The following is a 9,308-nucleotide window of genomic DNA, read 5'->3' as shown; positions in this document are numbered from 1 at the left end:
AGCCTGTGCGCTGTATCGTCGGGTCTCGGAGCTCCAGCCGGTTGCAGCTATAGGCAAAGCAACATTTCTAGGCAGGGGGGCCTCAGGCCTGGGGGAGGGGCTGCAGTGGCAACGTATGACCTGCTGCGTGAGGAGCAAAACTGGCAGCAGAGATAGGCAGCACTGGCAGAGAGACAGACAGAGAGACCTGAGTTTGCTGGGACCGAGTTTCTGATTTATTCCATTCTGATGTTACATCCCTTGCAGGCTGGTGCCCAACCCAGCTGGTGTGAGAGCAACAGAGGGGAGTGGTTAACCCAATGCAGAGTCAGAATGGCTGGTCCCACCCCACTTCCTCTCACTAGCTGTGTGACCACAGGCAACTCACTTACCCTCTCTGTGTCTCAGTTTCCTCGAGTGTAACACTGGGATCATGCTGATAATAGTCCCTACCTCAGAAGGATGGTGGTGAGGAGCAGATGGGGTATTCCAGAGAAAGGGCTTAGAAAAGTGCTTGGCACAACGTGACCTGCTATTAATTTTATACTTCACTCCAGAGCCATGAGCCACCACCCCCTTCTTCACCCAGAACAGCTCTGTATCTGTTCTACACGTCCGGATTCTCCAAAAAAACTACCTTCTGAAAAGTTTCCTTTGTTTCTGTTTTATTCTGTCTTAGGTTGGACACCAGAGAATGAGGGCAACCCCATTACTTCACAGAGGAGGGGTCAGAGGCTGGGTCAGGTGAGGGGCTATCCGAGCCCTCCCACACCCCACAGCTGTCTGAGCCAGCCCCTCCACCCCTGCCCAGTGTCCACAGTGGGCCAAGTTCTCAACCTTGCAGAGCACCTGAACACTCAGTGATATTTACTTGTGGCAATGGACTCAACCCAAGGGAAATATTGCCTTGACTCAGGTTTACTGAGAATATTTTGATCTGGTTTTGTTCAGTTCAATAGCTCTAGGAAATGTGTAGGCTTCATTCTATTTAGAATTGGTCTGCGAGTTTCCTTAATTTTGTTTTTCTCCCACTTGCTAAGGAAGTCCTGGCTCAGCTCATAGGTGCACAAAACAATGTTATTTGGGTTCAGTTTGGGGACTGGGAAATTAGAGCATTATGTTTGAGGACTGCTCTGAACATGAGGGGGCCACATCATAAAGCCCTAGAAGTCTGGCTGCTTGGGAAACCAGAAGGTCCGGCCATGAGACACTCCTGGACATCTTGCTCACTGCTAGACTCCTGCTTTTCTGTTAGACAAGGGAAGGATGCACCTGACCAAATGGAGAATCTTCCGTTTCCAGTCAGAGATGAATCTTCACATGGAACAACAGGAAGAACAGCATCCGTGCTGGGGTCTAATCCCATTTAATCGCTATCTCAAGCAACTCACTGAAGGAGTGTGGCTCGGGTTTCTTAACGAATTCTTTTCCTCAGGGCGCTTGGGTGGCTCAATCAGTTGGGCGTTTGACTCTTGATTTCAGCTCAGGTCGTGATCTCTAGGTCCTGGGATCGAGCCCCACGTCGGGCTCCGAGCTCAGCGGGGAGTCTGCTCCTGCGCTTGCTCTCTCTCTCTCTCTCAAATAAATAAGTAAACTCTTAAAAAAAAGGAATTCTTTTCCTCAAAGCACCATTGAAGTGATTCAGTGAAGAAAATGTGTGACAATCCTAGCACATACATGTGAGTTCCCTTTCCTCTTTTATGCCTGACAAACCCTCCCCCCAAACTCATACACACTACACATCTCTGTAATTCTGTTTCTGTGGAATTCCAAGTGGGAAAATCACCCACTGACAACTGCTGAAGGATGTTGACCTTTTGTTTCTAATCAACTGAATTGCCACTTGACCTCCTCAAGACACATATGATCCTTAGTCAAGACCTTGACCAAAATAGGGTAGATTACCTTGCAAAACCATCTGGGAAGTCAGAACATTCTTCCTCTGCCAACCTCCCAGAGGAGCTTCCCCCAAGATTAGAAGTCTGGAAGCCGTTCCCCTCCCCCAGTTTCTTCCTCCTAGTAAAAGCCTGCACATGTCATTTGCATCAGCTTGGAGCTCGTTAGTCAAATCAGTAGATGAATGCAAATTCTCCAAGGGATTCAAAATCTGCTTTGGGCAATTCAGTTTGGAACTCTTTCCTTTCCCTTACAGGCTCCCAGTACTGATTCCCACCTGAGGAAAACCTAGAATATGGAACACTCCAGAGATGACTTTATCTCCAAACCAAAGATTTTCTATTGCAAGAGAAATTTTGGTTGTGGTTTAACCTGTTTAGGTGAAATCAGGGTTTCAGACACTCAAATAAAGTTCCCTTGCTAGTATATGCTTCATTCTCTCCATGCTCCCAGCATTCACCACCACGGCCATCTTCAAATATTACCTCAGTGCCAATGATGGGGGGCACCTGGCCACATGCAAGAGAGAGCCACCCTTGAGGACCACTAAGTTTTCCCATGAAAGGTGTGGGCTCAGACTCAAATTTGACATGACCAGGCCATTTGGCTGAGACGTTTGCCATGGAGAAGATCCACTTCCATTCTACGCTTACCTGCAAAGCTTCCTTCCGTTTCAGACAGGTGATGTGGCTTAACTGGCCGTCAAGCAGGAATTACACCAAGGTCAAATAATTATACAGTGTCATAATGTGCTGCTCCTTTAGCCTCCCTCGCTTTATAATTTGGGGTGCTAATCTTTGGATGGGCTCAGACTTGCCAAAGAACATTCCCTACCGGGTGCTCCACAGAAGCCCCAGTTCTGGGGAGGTTGCTCAGGCCACGGTGCAGTTAGAACAAGTCTAGCCCGAGGGCCTTCAGGCCAGTCAGCCCCAAATTATTTTCAGACATGCCTGCTTTTTGTTTTTTGAACATATTTTGAGGAAGATCCAGGTGTCCCAGGTGGTCTGTGGCTTCTGAGATGGATCAGTAAGCTTCCTCAAGGAAGTAAGATCAGGGTGGTCTGGTAAAAAAGAGCACAGGCTTTGGTATCAGACAGAGGTAGGGTTGGAACCTGGCTCTACCCCCTGCAGCAATGGGACATTATAAAAAACAAAAGAGGGGCGCCTGGGGGCCTCAGTCGGTTAAGCGACTGCCTTCGGCTCAGGTCATGATCCTGGAGTCCCGGGATCGAGTCCCGCATCGGGCTCCCTGCTCAGCGGGGAGTCTGCTTCTCCCTCTGACCCTCCCCCCTCTCATGTGCTCTCTCTCTCTCATTCTCTCTCTCTCAAATAAATAAATAAAATCTTTAAAAAAAAAAGAAAAAGAAAAAGAAAAGAAACCTCATCTTCTTTGAGTAGCCTATTTCCTTCTCTACCATTCTGAAGGGTTTCATTGAAAAGTAGAGATAATGTATATAAAGTGCCTGGCACTTATTATAGATGTTCAAGAAATACTATACATTATTATTCAACTGGGTGGGTTCTTTCTCCAGAAAGTGAATGCATAGCTGCATATGGAATTTGATGTCTAAAAATCGTATTCTCTACTCACCAGATCTTACCTAGCTTCTCTCTTCATAGTTTATTCTTTTTTCCCTTCATTATTCAAGGAAAAAAAAAATTTAAAGAAGCAACTGAAGTATAGAGGCCGTCTGGATCTGTCTTTTGCCAAGTGAACCATCTTCTTTCCCAATTCATGATGTATAGGGCAAGGCTTCGAAGCATTTTTGAATCCTGCATAAAAATCTTTATTCTTACACAGTACTTAGAAAGAATGCTTACATACACTATATCTATAAATTCTTATAACAACTCCACGAAAAAATATTTTCTGTCTCATTTTAAGGTGGAAACTGAGACTCAAGGGAAGGTAAGATTTGGTTAAGTTCACACAGATAGAAAGCAGGAGCACTTGATTTCAAAATAAGATCTTCTGATTCCTTTTTTTTTTTCTTTCTTTTTTTCATGTTATCCAGGAAAGGAAACTCTTCAAACCACTGTCAGCCTTTGATACCAACATTTCTTGATTTGGCCATTAGAGAACAGGGCTCTTGTGGAGTAGAGACTGGCTGGAGGGACGGGCTGGACCTGGCAGTGATCTGGAATTTGGAGTCCCGAGAACCAGGGGACGGGGCTGCGGGTGTCTCCTAAGGTAGCAAGGTGTAGTAGGAGAGCACTGGGTGTCTTGAAATGTGGGTGCCAAAGAGAGGAAATTGTACCTGAAAGAGATTTGGAGAGATACTAAAAATAAACTTCTCCTAAATTATAATTTCACTTTGGGCCAGCTCCACCTCTCTTCTTTACTAATTTCATAAATTTTTTCTGACTTTTTCCATGGCCTTTTCTCAGGAACCCTGTCATCCACAAGAATGAAGTCCAGTTCATTCGTATACTGAGAAGGGCCAGGGACATGGCAGAATGGAAGTCCACCATCCCAGTTGAGGCCACATGAAAGGAGAGGGTCTGCTGAAGGGACTAAGGAGGAAAACTCTGGTGAATTCAGCAGGCAGAGGTGGAGTACAAGGCCAGGAGCAGAGTTGTGCCGATTACCAGTTAGCTGAAATGGGTAAAAGTCAGATTCAAGAATATAAACACTGGCATTTGAAGAACCAAGGACCAGGCAGCCAGATATGGGGTGAGAATCAGGGGGTATCTGACAGCAGCTTTTAATAGTGAAGATGACCAAAAGCAGAAGTATCAGAGGATAATGAAAGAGGACAACTGTAGGGGCATCTGGGTTACTCTGCCTTTGGCTCGTCATGATCCCAGGGTCCTGGGATTGAGCCCTGTGTCGGGCTCCCTGTTTAGTGGGGAGTCTGCTTCTGCTTCTGCCTTTGCTCCTCCCCTCTGCTCTGGGGATCTCTCTCTCTCTCTCTCAAATAAATAAATAAAATCTTAAAAAAAAAAAAAAAAGGAAGAAAGAGGACAACTCTACATAAGTGTTTGCATGTACTTCTGTGTGTGTGTGTGTGTGTGTGTGTGTTGTGTGCAGGTGTGTTTGAACAAATGATAATATTGCTAGGGCAACTCAAGTCATAGAAAAACAGAATATTAGACCTAGAAGGAGTCTTAAATCATTTCATGTAAATTGGAGCTCAACAGATATGAGTGATTGAGCCAAAGTCACAAAGCTACCCAGTGACAGAACTAACATGCTTCTCTATGGTTCATGGTCTTTAGCACAGAGTCAGGAAAATACCTCAGGAAGGAATCAGAGGCAAAGAATAAAGAACAGTCCTCAAAAGTTGTCAATCAACAGCATAAATATGAAGGCAAAAAGAAGAGAGGAAAATGTTCACACATTCAGATATGAAAAGTACCACACATGAGAAGACAATTCAGTCTTAGGAAAAACAGATTCTAAAAGCAGAAAAGGCATAAGAATATTGTCTCAGAAGGAAATGCAAAAACACAAAAAAGATTACTTTTATGGGCAGCTTGATGCCAAAGTTTTATAATAAAGTGCATGGCATAAATATATGATTTTGCATGAAGAAATACAAGGAACTGGTTTGTGTGAGAGGAAGGAGGCTAGATGTTCACTGCAATTTAAATTTAAAAAGAGGATGAATAAACCTACTTTATTAGCTGAAAGGCTGCAATTGGGTGTTCCAATAAAGTGGCTTCCTGTAGGCTCTCGACAATTTATAAATACACACGGACAGTTTCAGAAACAAGGAGTTCACTGAGGCTATAAACTAAGCCTTGGTTTTCACTCTTGTCCCAGAAAATGTTAGATAGACTAGTGCTTAAAATGACAAAACTTTAAACAAAATGAGATTAGAGCAAAAGTTATAGCATTGGAGTGTGGGGGGTTATAAAATACAGAAATGTAATACATATCCCAACTAAGACATAAGTGACAGTAGGAAGGTGGTAAGTGAACCCATATGGTTATCAGGGTCTTACATTTTACATGAAGTAATACAATAATAACTCTAAGACTCTGAAAAGGTAGGAATATATAATACAATGTTTAAGCAATCACTACTAAAAATGCAAAAAGGTAGCAGATAAAGTGGAATTATGAAAAGTATTCAATTAACTCAAAAGAAACCATGAGAAGAGTAAGAGCGGGGAAAAAAACAGATGGGACCAATAGAAAATGAAGAACAAAACATAGACCTAAATGCAATCAAATCAGTAATTACATTAAGTGTAAAAGGACTAAACACTTCAAATAAATAACAGAGATTGTCAGAATGGACAAAAAGCAATACCCAAGTTTACACTGTCTATAAGAGACATACTTTATTTTTGTTTTTTGTTTTTTTTTAAAGATTTTTTATTTATTTATCTGAGAGAGAGAATGGGAGACAGAGAGCATGAGAGGGGGAGGGTCAGAGGGAGAAGCAGACTCCCCGCCGAGCAGGGAGCCCGATGCGGGACTCGATCCCGGGACTCCAGGATCATGACCTGAGCCGAAGGCAGTTGCTTAACCAACTGAGCCACCCAGGCGCCCCAAGAGACATACTTTAAATACAAAAACACAGATAGGTTAAAAATAAATGGCTAGAAAAATATGCCACGCCAACAGCAAGCATGAGAAGGCTGATGTGGCTATATTAGTATTAGAAAAAGTAGACTTCAAGGCAAAAAGTATTATTGGAGATAAAATGGGAGCCTTTCAAAGTAAGCATTAGTCTGCTGACTATAGAACCTAAGGAGTCAAAAAGTCAAAGGGAGGACAAGATGAAGTATGACAGCCATTTTCCTAAATTTCCTCTAGTTTATCTTAAAAATAATTTAAGACAACCATACTTAACTTCCTGAGTTGGCAATGAGAGAGATAAAATGTACATTTTTTTTAAAAAAAGAATAGGCTCTTCAACTAGGAGAGAAACTTGGGAACACCGAATTGTGTGGACTCTCCATCTTTCAGTATAACTTAAATGAGTTAGGGATGACCAGTCATGTGCTTAATAGATATATATTAAGTTCTCACCATATGCCAAACATTGGGCTAAGCATTTGGATGAATAATATAAACACAACCCTGCCCTCATATTGATAAAACAAATAAACCAACAAGTCACTAAACCAGCTATAAATCATGACAGTTATTATCAAGAAAATACTAATGATGCTGGATGGAGATGGAGAATAACAAAGAATAGAGGAAACTCGCCTAAGATAGGATTATCAGAGAAGGGCTTCAGAGGAGGTGACATTTGGGAAAAGCAGGGTGAGTGGGGAGGTCAGGAGAACAGTATGTGCAAAGCTACTCAAGGAGGAAAGAACTCTGGAGTTTTTAAGGAACTGAATCAGAGTGGCTACAGCCCAGAGTAAGGGACACAGGGACTAAATCCTATGGGAGAATTCTACCAGACCTTCAAGGAACATACTATCCAAGCTTGTATAAAATTGTCCATAGACTAAAAAAAGAAGCACCCCTTTCCTAAGTCAAAAGACTAACATAACCCTGATACCAAAACCATATAGGACAAGACAAAAACTGGGAATTATGGTACAGTCTCACTCATCAAATAGACATAAAAATCCCAAATCCAACAAACAATAATAACACTTATACAGCCCTTTGGAGGTGTTACTAAACAGCCCAAAGCATCACACTTTGAAAACTGGCAAAACAACTTATTGTTGCTTTTCATAATATTGGAAAATTTGCACCTGACTGAGAAGTTTGCACCTGACTACGTTTATAGGCAGCACTTATAATCATGGAAATACCCAGCTCTCGGGTTTTATATTACAGGAAAGAACGGGCACTATACACATTTGTAAATAAATAAGTTTTCGGGGCGCCTGGGTGGCTCAGTTGGTTAAGCGACTGCCTTCGGCTCAGGTCATGATCCTGGAGTCCCGGGATCGAGTCCCGCATCGGGCTCCCTGCTCAGCGAGGAGCCTGCTTCTCCCTCTGACCCTCCCCCCTCTCATGTACTCTCTCTCATTCTCGCTCTCTCAAATGAATAAATAAATCTTTAAAAAAAATAAAAATAAAATAAATAAATAAATAAATAAATAAGTTTTCCCTTTAGACCCTAGTGTGCCCTTTCCCTACCCTCAGCTCACAACCTCACCCTGAATGGTCCTACTGCCTCTCCTTTTTGGGGTTTTGTGTTGGCCATTTATCTCTCTGTAAAATAGTGGAAATACTTAATTCCTTTAGTTGTCGTGCAATGACTAAATGAAATAATGCATGGTATGTGTCTATTACAGCATTTGAAAAGTAGCAGGAATTCAATGATATTTGTTGTTGTTTGTAGAATGAAAAGTTTTGTTCTATATTCTAGGATTTCAGGAGCACAGAGAGGTATGACGGGAAATAGTGCCCCTGATATAAAATCTCAATGAGTTACACATAGAGCAATAAATCAACCAGATTCTGAAGCATACTTTGAGGGGAAATTATCAATCAAGGGCTTGATTTTATTTGTTCCCAAGTAGAGTCTGAATCGCCTTGGGTCAGTCTTTTTTTTTTTGTCCTCTAAACAATTTTTTCTTTTACAAATCTTAGCTGCTCATATCCAACCAAGGATCTCTTTAAACCTCAGACCTTCTCTTAATAACTTAATTTTAAAAATCCATCAGATTGAATGAATCAAATGCAAACATACTGCTTTTAAAGGACATCTCTGTCATTCCTTGATCCATCTATCATTAAGTTCATACCAATGCCATCTAACACTTGACATCTTGGGATTTCAAAATTCAGAGTCAGACAGGTAGCATCTGGAGGCAAAATCAGATTTCTCCACTCAAAAAGAGGAGTTCTGTTTATCTGTTTCACAATTAAATAAAGAATACCGATGCTTTGTGAACCCTCCATGGCTAGCTCCCCTATGCTCGATTCTGTAGCAAAGGGGGAAATAATGGAGTGACTTGGGAGCATCTAACATGGCTAAGGCATTCATCACAAGAGTCCGTTCCCAGGATAAGGAGTATATCACCTCATAAGAAACTATTACTCCATTTTTTTCTTATAACCCTTTCCACTACATTGGGTACTTCATAAAAGTGCTTCAGCACTCAGAAAGAGAAAAGGCTGTCTTTTTAAAATATGCCTAGAAAGTAAATTCCAAGCCACAACTAGCTCAAAATTAGCTCTGATAAATAGTGATTGATTGACTGATTGACAACTTATTTCTGTGAATATACTGGTTCCCAATCTGACTAATATCTAATTATTTATGTGTTTTTTGCTGCTCCCCACCCCACCCCAGATTTCTTAAGCTCCAGGAATGTAGAACCATGACCGACTCATGTCATCTGTGCTTTATTGTCCTTACATCTGGGAAATACTCTCAGGGAGGAGGGATCAAGACCTGGCTGTCCTCTGTGGGAGCTCAGGGCGGGGAATGGCTAACTTGATCATCCAAATCACCAAGTCCTGGAAGGGAATGGCTAGCTGGTATCTGAGCCATGCCTTAATCA

The sequence above is a fragment of the Neomonachus schauinslandi genome, chromosome 5 (genome assembly GCF_002201575.2).
Source record: "Neomonachus schauinslandi chromosome 5, ASM220157v2, whole genome shotgun sequence".
Classification (NCBI taxonomy): Eukaryota; Metazoa; Chordata; class Mammalia; order Carnivora; family Phocidae; genus Neomonachus; species Neomonachus schauinslandi.
This window is presented reverse-complemented; position numbering follows the sequence as displayed.